Source organism: Oryzias latipes, chromosome 6 (genome assembly GCF_002234675.1).
Source record: "Oryzias latipes chromosome 6, ASM223467v1".
NCBI classification, from domain to species: domain Eukaryota; kingdom Metazoa; phylum Chordata; class Actinopteri; order Beloniformes; family Adrianichthyidae; genus Oryzias; species Oryzias latipes.
In genome coordinates, this window is record NC_019864.2 from 16,176,122 (window position 1) to 16,190,062 (window position 13,941).

A 13,941-nucleotide genomic window follows, 5' to 3' on the forward strand; every position below is an offset into this window, starting at 1 on the left:
CTTTATCCTTATTAGCTATGATGCTAGAGTCATCCAACACCAGTATATATGTTTTAAAAAAATATATTTGTCTGAATTAAATTATTATATATCTTTTACAGAACGATTTGTGTATGTTTAGTCTGTTTTAATGTCATAAAGTTCTTTTTACAATCTTTATGCTTTGTGGTTGTTTGTGCTAAAATACGTCCACACTTTAGATGAGGTGCTGCAAAACAATTAATAAACTATTAACAAAGTTAATTAATACATTTGTAAAGCTTATAAGTAGTTTAGTAATATGGATTTAGAAGACAATGGTCTGACTGTAGATGTTAATAAATCTTATTAACACTTTCAGATATTTGCAAGACATCTATAATGCTAATAAATATCTTACTAGCATCTGACACATTAATAAAGCCTATTAATTTGTTAAGTTAGTTAATAAAACTTATTAAACTTATGAACACTTCGGCTTGTGTCAGGCATCTATAATGCTAATAAATATCTTACTAGAACCCCAAACAATAATAATACTTCTTAATTTGTTAACAATGGTTGTTAATTAAGCTTATTAACACTGACACATTTGTTAGGCACCTATAATATCAATAAATGCATCATTAGCATCTTGAAAACATCCTAATAATAATGCTTGTAAATGTGTTAACTAAGTAATTTATTAACCTTATTAGACTTATTGTACTAATAAATGTCTTACTAACACCCTATAAATTCATTTATAATGCTTGTTAATGTGTTAACAAAGCTTGTTAAGGAATCTTAATATAAAGTGTTACCCATTTTTCTGCCTAATTTTGACAGATTTTACATCATGTTTTGCAAATAAACTCTAAAAATAGTTTAGCTATAATTGTTTAAATTAAGTATCAGAAAGTATTTTTGCAAAAAGAAAACTAAAATATCATGCATATCCTGCTACAGACTTTAAATGCTTTTAATCTAAAAGGAACTTACTTTTTTCTTAGTTCATATGATGCTAAATATGAGGTCAAATTGGGATCAGCTTCAAATGAATAAAAAAAAAACAGATTGTAAATTTGAAAAAAAGCAGAGGACAGATTGAGTAAGCTGATTTACTGTGGCGACCCCTGAAGGGAAAAGCTCAAAGGAAAAGAAGAAGAGTGTAAATTTGAAGAATAGAAATCTCAAATAAAAAAATAAACATTTTTAAACCGGAAGTACACACTGTAAACTTAAAGGAATTATTGAAAACTTAAAAAAAAAAACATAAATATTTGAAACTTTAAAGAAATGTTTAAATAAAAAAAAAGAAATCTGAAACTTGAATTTGAAAAAAGATGTGCCACCATAAAAATGAGGAAAGACGACCCTAAACCTCTTTCAACTGATAATAATGTCCTGGTTACCAATGGGCTCAAAGCCCCACCCCCATTTAAAATTAAACTCAGCAGTGATAGCGAAAAGACTAATTAGAAACTGTAACTCTAACGGCATTATGTTATAGCCAGTTAAAATGATTTACAGAATTATATAACTGACAAATGCACCACAGTCACACTGTGACTGGGTGAGGTGGAGACATAAAACCTAACCAAACATCAGCAGAAAACAAAGCATGATCAACACGATCAACAGCAACCTGTTTTCCAGTTGGGTTTTGAGGTCTCCCTATCAGATGGTGGAAGGTACATGTGGCCTAAGGAGGCAGACTCTAACAAGGCAGCAGCCCCTTATTTAACACAGCATGAAACTGCTGTTAGTCATGGCTCGCCATGACAGCAGCTCTCATTATCACTACCTGGATATTCATGGCATGGTTGTCAGAGCGAGGCAGGCACTGGGGACAGTCACACACGATTGCCACAAATCAGCCGAGAAATGGGATGTCTGATCACCCACACAAAGTCTGATAGGGGTGCGCAAATTTATCTCTGGAGCTCCAGGTCATGGATCCTATGAACGAAAAGCTGCATCATTAAAGTTTGCTTACTGGGTTTCTCTGGCAAAGATCAAAAATAATAGCGAGATAACACAATCGTGTCATCATGGAAATACTCCAGGCAGGACGATGTTCTTTGTTTAGGCAACTCCAATCAGAGCAGCCTCTTGTTTCTGTCCAAGTGTCAAGGATCTCTGGGCTAGTTCTCCACTCCCTGTCGCTGTGTGAGCTGAAGGTTCATGGTTGCATGTGTAAAGCCTGCCTGTTCACCACAGGTGGGCCTCAAAAAAAGTGCTCACATTGTACTCTTTTCTTGGCTCATTAGCAGCTCAAGTTGTTTCTCCTTCAGCTTTGAATCCCAATGATCACACCCAGCAAGCTTTACAATATTCTCAGGTACCCATTGCTGTTGCAAATTTGTGGAACGCCCCTTCCATTCCGGTCTTCAATGACGCTAGTCAGTGATCACATGAGCCCGTCAGCGTTGGTGGGTGGAGTGCCAAGCCACACAGTCCATCTTCCAGCTGGCAGTGTTTCCTTTAGTGGATCACAGCAGTGTTAACAACACGTGACCCGGCCAAGCAGCACGGTAATTGAAGTTACATCCCAGGCAATACCTTGATGAATAATTAAAAGGTCAGAAACAGAACTCTGAGTGACTTAGCCTGCACCCTGGGGTCTAATAATGCGCTTGGTCTGTATTAGGTAATCTATCCACCGGTGCCAGTAAGTATCCAACACTCACACATAAGCACACGATTGAACCCAGATAAAGCTAACACAATAGCATCAGTCATTGTCGGACCAGAGAGCTGGTTAAAGCTCTGCAGGGAAAACACAGAGAATTACTTCAGGGTGACTTGTGGGCATTTGCACTGCCAGCAATGTGGGGCTTATTTGAAAATGGAGCAAAGGTATCATCTTGCAGTTAATAGCTAAATTGTGAGATAAGAACAAGAAATAAATCCAGAACACCTGAACGCTCCAATTTTTTGTGTATGACTTGTGTGTGTAACAGGAACACGTTTGTGACCTTGGCAGCATGGAAACCTGAGTGTGGTAACAGTAGACCCATTTATAAATTGCCACTAAGCCTGCAAAGGTGATAAAGATGTACCACCATACCAGTATCCGGCGTTAAAGCCACCAGTGTCATTCAAAGGCTAAAAGAGGTCATTTGCACTATGCTAAGGCATGACTTGTTTTATAGTTTGCAGAGTTTTAGATTTGAAGCTGTTCATTTACTTCATATCTTTCTGCAGGCACATATCTTCAGACAAAACAGGGTTGGAGTTTAACAGCCAAAAACTTTCAAACTATAACTTGTTTGGGAAAAGATGACAAATACAAGCCAGCTTGCTGAAAAACGTGTGCTGCATCACAGAACAACAGATTTTCAAGGAGGCCCGAATGAATAGGCATAATAATAAACGCATGTTCCATGTCTCGTAAGGCCACCACAGAAAACAATGTGCCACTTTGCTCTCACAAGCTTCAGTGTGTCCCAGCTTCAGTCGTGACTAAAGGTGCGCTGCTGGTGCAGAGTAATAAAGACCTCTGTGGAAGTGACAGGGTCACCAGAAGGTATGCAGCATTGCAAGGCTTCTCTCTCAGCTGTTTCTTCTGAGCTGTCACGGCCGCAACGTATTTATAGCAGCACACCGCAGCATTCTCCTCTCCCCCCTCCACCTCCCAGACAGATGTCACCTTCAAGCCTCTATTTCTGGGGCCAAACACGAGACTTTCTGCAGTCTAACAAGCCACATGCACAAGCAATCAACAGAACAACAGGAGTCTAGAGACAGCACCAACATTGCCTCTTTCAAGCTGAATTTACCATAAGAGTAGGTGGCAGTTTGTCTCTTGGTCTGTTTCCTTTACACAAAAGCGAGTCACTAGTGCCTTACTGTATTGGAACAATTGCACACTTGACTTTGGAGCCTTGCACATTCGCCGTGTAACAAATTCATGCCTGTGCTGACTTTTTACAACAACAAATTTTAATGAAAAAATAAAGGACAACAAGAAATATATTGAATGTTAGTGTGTGTGTGTGTGTGTGCGTGTGTGTGTGTGTGTGTGTGTTTGTATAGTGACTGTATGTCTGTGGCTCACACAAGAGGCGACTGGGGCTCTCTGTCATGTAAGCCTGGATGACTGAATGTGTTGACATAGCTTTAATTCAGCTTGATACCAGACACCAGTAGTCTGTCTGAGCCTCTGTGCTCAGGGAGTGTTAACCTCCCGGAGATTCTGAAAATACACAAACACCAAGCGCGACTGGTCACGAGAGATTAAAATAACTTTTATGAATGCCATACTCATATACTGCCGTTTCCACACTTGTCTTGGGTCGGCAATATGACTTATTTAGACTTAGCAAAGCGCCTTATTAATGATGTATAAACGTACTGTTTAACGATCTATCTGACTTGTTTTTGTAGATACGACTAGAGTCTCGCTCAGCTTGCAGTCAAAGAAGCAATAAAGTTCTATTACAGTGTACAAAAACATAAACATGTTGTATGGGTAACAGATGCAATTTATGACCCCGGCTACAATTTGAGCCTTTAACCTTTAACAGGTTGCTAATGTGTCAGACTCTCTGCCCAGTAGTGTGTTCTCAAGGCTAAGGTAACACAGCCTAAGCCTCTAGATGAAGTGTTGGTTACTCAATATGAGCATGTCTTGCAGGTCATAAGCTTGTCATTGCCAAAGTGGGTTTCTTTTACTGCCTCAGTGGCGATAATCAGCTGATGCTGACTGTCAGTCCACAGAGCCATGGGACAGACAGGGGGCAGGCTCAGAGGACACACGATCGCCTTGCTGACAAGCATCTCCAGCTCCAGCTGCTCCAACGGCTCCTCTGTCATGTTTGAGGGTAAAGGGAGGGTTAGGTGGTAACAGGGCCCTGCTGAGAATGAGATGGGGAGAAGCACAAATTTCAGCACCCTGACATGGCTGTGTGCTCCACCCACTCTGGCTTGGCCTTTTCATTGTGCCTTCCTAAAAGTCCCCAGAGAGTCAAGCACAGAATGGACAGCGGGCCTCTGAGACCACAGCTCCATGTTAAGGCAACAACCAAGTGCTAGATTGTTGGAGGGCATTAACTCAGATTGTACCTCCACTGTACTATTGTTAAATCTCATTGTGTCCCTCCATGTGTTCTGGCTTTCATGCATATACTCCATACTCTGAGCTGCCTCTTTACTAAGTGCACCTTTACAATATAATATCATCTGATTAAGCAGATATGCCAGAAGGTATCATTTTTAAAAAGGTTGTGTTTTATTGTGCTTAGATTTTTATGCAAAAATCTAATCTACAATTTGATCATTCTTGAGGTCATTATGGGATATGAAGTCATTTTTGAGGCATCATGTGAGTACAGAATCAGAATCGCTTGATGAACCTTTTCTAAAAAACTATAAAGATCTGCATAAATTATAGTAGAAAGAGAATTTATGAGAAACCAAAGGAGATTGATCGTCATTTTCTGACAAGAAGGTCAAAATTGATCATTAAGGATAGTGGAAATGTTGGGTAAGGATGTCATTTCAGATTTCAAATGTTTTATGTTTAAATGTCCAACTGTAAAATTATATAACCTACAGGGACATTGGATGCATAAAATGACTTGGAGTAAAAAAACAAAACAAAATATAAAATGTATTTTAGGCTTTCACAACACACATGATAAAAAAAACGTTTCAGGCTTTCAACACAAGTATAATAAAGATTTAAAAAACGTTTACGATGGGTTTGGAATGATTAAAGTATTACTAAGTAATATGTTTCTAAAATTGTGCAAAGTGGAACTCTAACAAAAGCAAAATTATTTTTTTAAAGATCAAACAACTGCACCCACAGTTGTAATGACTGTACAATGAAAAGGTCTTTTAAACCAAACTAGTTTGTTTAATTTTGGTGTTAAATCTGACTGTAAACATGAGTGTCCACAGAAATGTTGCAGTCTTCTTCCAGTGTTTTATTTATTCATTTCTTTTTTGGAGAAACTCTAGGAAATCTTTTTGCTTTAGACCAAATTGACAAACAGTGTCAAACAAAAAATAAGTTAGCTTTAATTTGAGATTTACAGGCGTTATGACAAAAAATAGAAGGATTAACCAAAAAAAAAAAAAACGACCTTTTGTGGAGGAAAATAGATTTTGTGTAAAAGCAAAGACACAACACATTTTTTTTAATAGTTTTAAGGCAGGAAAAAAACAAACAAACAAAAAAACGCTGAAAGGTTCATCCTAAAGTTAAAAAACAAAAAAAGACTATTTTTGAGTTCTTCGAATTGTGAATTTGAGTCGAGAGAGGTCTGGGCCTCACCAGCTCTAACCTCACCTTGTTGAATTGTGACAATGATGTCACCTAAACCAATTAATAGTTTGTATAACGTAACAAAAACACTGAGTTTATCTAAAAATGATCAACACTTTCTAGCAGGAAGTTTTTTGTTTTTGCTTATTCCTGTAAAAGTTTTTGCTTTATTACTTTATTGCATTTCGTAACACACGCACACAGTGACCAAACAACCATCCCTCAGTCCTCTTACTGTTTGTACTGTGATTTTCATTTGAATTTAGTCAAATGAGGTGTTGGATACTGTTCCTGGCTCTAAATAGCTTTGCTGCATCCAAAGTTTAAATATAGATTTGGGTCCTGCTACCTTGCAGCTTTGCAATGCCTTGGAAAGTTCAGCCCCATTAATTAGTTCAAACATAACTGTGGCCTCCTATGTGTGCATTTGGGTGTATGGTCGCCATCTTGAAATGATCCTACGTTGACACAGATGGAGCAGGGTTTGTTGAAAGAGTCAGGGCGCATGACAAACTGATGCTGAAAGAGCGTGCTATCCCCAAAGGGGGTGTGGAGGGCTGTTGGTTTGACCCGCTGGGGTATGATTGGCAGATAAATGGTTGAACCGATTTTTTTTCCCCCGTGGAATGTGCTTGTGTCTGTTGAAGGAAGGAGCAGCTGGTAGGAGTAAAGACAGGAGATCAAGTCAGCTTTAAGTGTTAGAACAAGATCCTCACAGCTCTCTGTGCTATTTAACAGCAAACCACACTGTCTCATTTTAGACACTCATTAGCAAACTGTGGACTTGTTATTGCAGTGTGGAGGGAGTGCTTGTTGATGAATAACATAATTTATTCAGTAAGAACTAATATTGTGACTACACTGACAACCATGCTGTTTATAAAAAGCCACTTATTGCATACTAATAGACATAAATGCTTGCTTTCTTAAGCCCAAGTAACTGCAACCGTGTTGTTTTAGAGTTCCCCTTAAGCTGTCAGTTATATGGTGGGTTAAAATATTCAGATGGCTCCTTGTTCTGATTATATTCTGTGGGTTTTGCTGTGTTGCAGAAAGACACATACACATTCTCTCATATCACCAAGTGTTGACGTGTTAAGTTTTGATGTATGCATATCCTCTCCCTCGCACACAGCAGTTTAATAACCAGCAAAGAGGCTTGACAAGAATTGCGCTCCAGCTCTCTCTGCCTTAATTCGCCTTCCGAATGAATAAACACCTATATTACAGAAGATTAAAAAGAACACGTATGGGGCGATTTGTGTCATTTTGTCATATTAGCACCTCCAAATTATCAGTCATATCATTTTACTCAGGAAAAGGAGTAATTCAAGCATGTTCATTCTGTGTCGTCTTACCATTATGTATTTTTATCACCATTACGCTGGCACAGCTCAGCCAATATCCAATTGCAAATGATGACTGAGAAGAATTTAGCTCAGTGATAAATAACATAAGGAAAAAAAAATGTTTAAAAGTATGATTAAAGACGATTTATTTTTCCGCTTCAGTGCCTCACTAACCCTTAATAAACCTTTTTATCTTCAAATACCCGAACTTTGCTGTAACCCTAATCTATCACCTCTGTTATCCTGCGTGATTAATACACAGCTTTAAATAACCGCAGCAGGCTTGATTAATCAAAAGGGGTGAGGTGTTGAGATCTGGCCCCACAGTGAATGTGCAGAGCCAGCAAATGCCTCACACCTCTGCGACCGCTGCCATCTGTCTCCCAGTAGGACCGGTTCCTCCACAGCGCCCCTCAGGAACTCTGCAGCTACAGTACCAACACATTTCTGGCACATTTAACACAGATGTCTCACTGCAACTTTAGGTCTTACATCCCTGAACAAATTAGAACTTAACTTTATTTATACACTATCTTTTAAACATTGATACAACTCGGTGAGCTTTTCAAAATAAAAGCTTGTGGATAAAGTATAAAGGACAACAAACATAAACAGGTATTAATAACGTGAAATGTCCCAAAATGTCCTAAAAGAGTCTAGTTGTAATTGGGTTTAGTAACCATATTGATAAGCTTTAACCTTTGTGCTATCTTAGATGACCCCATCCTTACATTGACGTGTTCTCCCTACCATGACAAAGGTGGATAAAAGTGGAAAGATTTCATGTAATCCATGGACACCAGTGAAGATCACAAATCATTAAAGAAAAAAGGTTCAGCACACTGTCTAGTGGGGTCCAGATGACCCCACTCCCAATGTTAAAATGCCTAGGATAGCACAAGGGTTACAACATAACCACAGGAGTTATTTCTGATTAATCAAAATATAGAAACAAGCATCAGTAAGACTTTGAAACAGCATCGAACAATATGATGTTATTGATTATTGTTGCTTTATCAGATGAAGAGCAGATTGGCCTAATTATATGTCTATTAGATGCAAATTTCATTAATAAAGATATTTCTTTAAAAATAATGGATGCAAAGAGATAACTATTAACAGTTCTTTGTAGACAGGAAAATTAAGGAAACAAAAGCAGAAACCTGGGGTATTTCTATCTCAAATGAGTGATGAGTTGTTCCTGACTGGGTCTGGACTGTCTTAGGTTAAATACTATTTTCACTGTTTGAGAGGTTGTTTTTTATCTGTGTTCTTCACCTTTGTCTTTTTTTTTTCAGGATGATTTTATTTGTCACTTTCTGTACAAATAAAAGTCTATCCTGATCAAAACTGTGTTGTGTTTAGTGAAATGTTTCTCAAATGTTATGTTATTTTCTCCAATTAGTCACATTTTAGTTTTGCCAATACTAAAAATGACTTTTGAGACAGTTTGAGGCACCGTGAACTATGATTGCGTCATAATAAAAAAAAAAAAAAGATTTCATGTACGTTTTAATATAAGATCAATAATTTTGGAATGTGAGAGCACAGTGGTGCAAAAAGTTTAACTTTCACCGATAACTTTCAGGTTGATATTTAACCCTTTATTTTATTTAACCCTTGTTTCATTTAATAATTTTTATTTTATTAGATTGTAGAGATTGAATTGGAATTTTTAGCCACTTAATTATAACTATTTTAAAAATCTACAGTGCTTCTTGAAGTCAAAGGAGGGCTCCAAAATTGTAGTGAAACATTGTCGAGCAGAAGTATTTTTCTTTTTCTTAAATCATTAAGGAAATAGCAATCAACATGCACTTGTAAAGGTCAGACTGATGAATGAAAAAACAGAAAAAGGCAAAGTTTTAAAACATCTCAGAAGTAAAAACTGCTTTCTTGAGTGCAAACGACCTTCATCATGATTGAACTATCCTTTGAAATAGTAATAATAATTGGCTGATCATCCTCTTTCAGTCGTGCAAATAGTTTTACTGCTGCGTTCGCGATCATTTTGCAATAACACGGCACCGTTCCATCGGAAGTTTAGCCCTCAGAAAGATGGGCATGAATATTAATAAAAACATTTAGTAACAACATTTTTTTCCATCTAATGCAATCACCTTGTCTGAGTCTTTTAAGACTTTCTTTTCTTTTAGCCATTTTTGAAAGGGTTAAATTCAATTAAATTCAATTGTATTTATTTAGCACAATATTACAACAATAGTTGTCTCAATGGGCTTCATACTAAATGTATTTTCAAGTACTGATCATTAGTTTTAACATTTCAGAAACTAATGAAGTGACTGAAATTAATTGCTGCCAAGATTATGAAGTGTCTTAATTACTTTCCTCTTGTAAATAGTCTTTGAAATGATGAATAGTAAAAAACATAATCTTTTTCAGTTGTTAGGGAAAAACCTAATAGAATACTCCTCAGATTGAACAATGGAGTTTACATTAGCTGTGATTATATGTGCAAAATCTCTTTGATCGAATCAAAGATTGGATTAGAATTGAACCGTGTACATGATCCTAAAAAGACTTTACATACTCCACACTTTTGGTCAGAAGAAATCATTGTGACACGCGCAGAACTATCTAAAATACTGGAAACGGCGGTAGTTAAAGAAATAGCGATTTCCATTTAGCCTTGGATGCATTTAAAATCCATGCGGGCAATGCCGCAATGTGCATCTTGGCTGCATATAAATATGTGGGAATAACATCAGCCTTTATTTTGTCTGGACACGACTGGTAGCACAAATTCAAGTGATTGTTTACACGGTTTCTCAGGACTGCGGGGAGCGACATTTCTGCATTCAAAAGCCGCCTCCACCACCTCACACATTTTTATTCTGATCAAGCGTTTATTCCAATTACTTTTGTCAATGTAACTGCTGCTATTGTTTCATTCCCTTCAAGTCACTCCGATATCATTCTTTGTTACCCTTATACTGACTCATAATTATCACTGATCAATTTGTGCCTTTTTTGATAAAGTATGACATATTGTGCATCACGAGGTACTTTATTTGTTCACGGATTTAGCATAACACAGATTTGGATGATTACAGTTTTGTTTACGTTGTTATTGTATATAAAGAAAAATATGGAATCCCAAATGAAATGTAAAACAATTTTTTTTGTTAAACCTGCAAGCAACAGCCGCAGTGAGAGAAGTTTCTAAAACCCGACAGAGTGAAGTCAGCTGTTAGATCTGTCTACTTAAACTGTGTTGTAGTGATGTAGTGTTTAAAATATAATGTTAGTGCTACTCTTTCCACCCTTCTCACCATGAAAGTGCATAGTGACCTGATAAAATTGTAAACATAGCAGTTTAATGTGGCCATTAACACAAGAAGTGCTCCTCTAACATGACTTATTAATTACATGGTAATGAAACTGAAGAGCTGCTCCCGGGTTGGCCAGCAACAGCACATTTGTGTTATTTATTTTCATATTTTCAACCAGTAAACATGAGTTAAGGTATTGTATATAGTCTAGTTACCAGTTTCTTTACACAACCAGTCCCTTGCAATTAGTGAAGAAGCTTAAACGGCATATTTCGACATCAGATATAAGTTAAAATATCTGTATATAGATTCTAATGATTTTGGACAGGATTTTTAGATTCACAGTTTTTTTTAACATAAATTAATAAATAAAAATGTAGTTTTAATCCCATTACTTCATCGTTAACAAGGTTGGATCAGTCAATTTGGGGTTGGAGCTGATGATATTTAAAGCTTTTAAGGAGTGGTGTTGTGTCCAAAATGTCTTCTGTTAGGTTTTTTAGCCCCTCAAGTGTTAGTCAGACCAGGGTTCAGTTGCCAATTATTCACAGCTGTTTCTGTTTCAGTGAATAAGTTCTCAGTCTGTTTTGGCTGATGGTTGTTAGTCAGTTTCAGATCATCTTGTCCTTAGTCTTAACTTTAGTGTTTCGAGGTTTGGTCTCATTTTATGAATTGGAACAAGCTCCAGCCACAAAGTTGGTCTCTTATATTTGGGTGTCAAAACAACCACTGTTTTTTTGATAAACCTCTTTGATGTAACGTCAAATCAAAATGTTTCAAATTCTACTTTGGGATTTACCAAGAATTAAATCAGCACAAAGCACATCAAGGCAGTCCAGTAGGAACTGAGCTGCATTTATTCCACTCATAAGATTAACTTAAACTCACACTAGTTCAGTAAAAATAACCATGAACATAAGGCTGTTGAAGGCAATCAAACGTTGAAGCTTTTCACATCTTTTCTGTATCTCAGCTTTTTGTCATCCAACAGTCTAGTGGTCCAAACAGTTTGTCCAGCCCAGTCTATGTTCCTCAGCTTAGTAACTGCTGTGAGTAAATGATGAGGTGAGGCCAAAGTGGAGGTCATGAGGTTGATGTCCAGAGGTTTTCTCACACACAAATTTATTTGAGCTGTGCTCTGTGATGTACTATGCTCCTATTTTTATTAAACCCACTCCCCCCCCCTTTGGATGTAGGAGATTTCACCTTTACACAGCAAAAACAAGGCCTTACGATTTTTTTTGAAAATCTGTCTTGATAAGATTTTTTTTTCTTGCAAGACGGAAACTTAGAAATTAAAAGAAGGTTTTCTTTATTTTCTTCAGATTCTGTTTTTGCAGTATGGAACTTGTAAGTGATGTCAGTGCTTCATGTAAGTCTATGTTGGTGTGTAAACAAACCCAAAAAGGCCAGTAAATTGACAGGTTGTCATAAAATGTGTTGGAATCTTTTGCAGACGTCATATTAAAAAGATAAACTTATTATCAGAAATGAAATGAGAAATAAGAATGAAATAATTACATTTACCTGTAAATACCTTCCCCTACTAATATATAAATGATTATGTTGAACATCCCTACACCATTTATAAACCTAAATTGCACCCTTTTTTCCACTAATACCACAGATACTCACTGTGCTGCTGTCCACTCACATCAAACTTTTGCTGGTTAGTGTCTTATTTTGCACTGCAGAGGTAAGAGAAGGAAATGAGAGGAACATTCTGTTAATTGGATATCGAGTGAGCCTAACAATAAGCTACGCATGGTAGGACTTGCCTCAGAGAGCTGGGGTAAGGATTTGAAAGAAAAGGAGTTATAATTAGCCCTAAGATGAGGAGCTCAAGCCAGCTGTACATGTTCAAACTGTGACAGTGGACTATTTCCCTCATCTCCGTGAAAATGAGCTCAAGATTCACAGCCTCAGGAGACATAATACATGTCACAGCCTACAATAATGGTTAATTTGAAATCATGTAGCGCTCCTCTCTCTTGCTGTCTCCCTCCTTTCCCCCCTTTTTTTATATTCCACTTCCTCTCTCCCTGAAATAATTCATTCTTCCAAAAAATGGTTTTCATCTTTTTTTTTGCCTCCACCCAAGTCCACCCCCATGCACCATTAGTCCCATCCTTCTATGCTCTAATGACCAAATGCATTTCCTAGATTTTCTCTGTAGCAGCCCTTATTATCCTGAAGCTAATGTTTTAAATTCAATTGCAACAATCCATATCCAGGCCAATTTGCTGTCTCCTTTTTAAAGGTGGTCCTCCCAACACAAGCCTTAGAGAGTACGTCTGTGGAGCCAAGATAAAGGAGGCTGGCTCGCCGTATATACAAGCACCCTATTCCTAAACAACAGCACATTTGTTGGTAATATATTCACACCATGTCTTGACAATACACCACCACATCCTCCCCCACATTTATAAAACACTAAAGCAAATGTGTTTAAAAGATGCACATCCTCATGCATTCATAAATGTGCCCGTGTGCCTACGCACAGTGCGCAAACATACTCACATTAACTGCATCACTCTTGTTTTAGCTGTAGGCAGACTGCAGCACTGGCTATTAATGTTTCACAACATAGTGTATCTGTATCTGCGTTTCAGGTTTTTTTTTTTTTCAAGGGCACACTGCCAGGGGGAAAGTGTGGGAGGGGTTTGGTGGAGGCTCGGGTGTTCAGACACACACAATATTTTCCCCATCTCTTGTGCTTCAATGCTTCAGTGCTCGCCAGACTCAATCACATGTGTGGTGTGCTTTCATGAATTAATAACGGGCACTTTGGAGGCCTGGCAGGAACATGGTGACCACACGCTGATGGAAGTTTAATGAGCAGCACGGGGACCGCGCTGCCATGGCACCGGCGGGTCTCTCAGCGCACCAGGCCATGTCACTGGCCCTCCCCACAGAGGCACAGTGTTTGGGCTCTCATTACCTAGATAAATATATCTGCCCTCTGGATCAGCCTGCAGTCCCTCCTCCCCCCATGAGATGCTATCACAGCCCTGATTACACTGCCCTGCCCTTGGGACAATGGCTGGCCAGGAATCACAAGAAC

The 13,941-nt window shown here is 37.9% G+C and overlaps 1 long non-coding RNA gene across 2 annotated transcripts in view; it reads right to left on the reverse strand.

The window, feature by feature from the left end:
- Nucleotides 1-13,460, reverse strand: part of LOC110015245 — a 32,654-nt gene extending 19,194 nt beyond the window's left edge. For both annotated transcript variants that reach the window (XR_002290406.1, XR_002873405.1), the window contains exons 1-2: nucleotides 13,398-13,460; nucleotides 12,513-12,565 (exon numbers count right to left, since the gene is read on the reverse strand). This is a non-coding gene — a long non-coding RNA (uncharacterized LOC110015245). The remainder of the gene's footprint in view (nucleotides 1-12,512; nucleotides 12,566-13,397) is intronic.
- Between the last annotated feature and the right edge of the window lie 481 nt (nucleotides 13,461-13,941).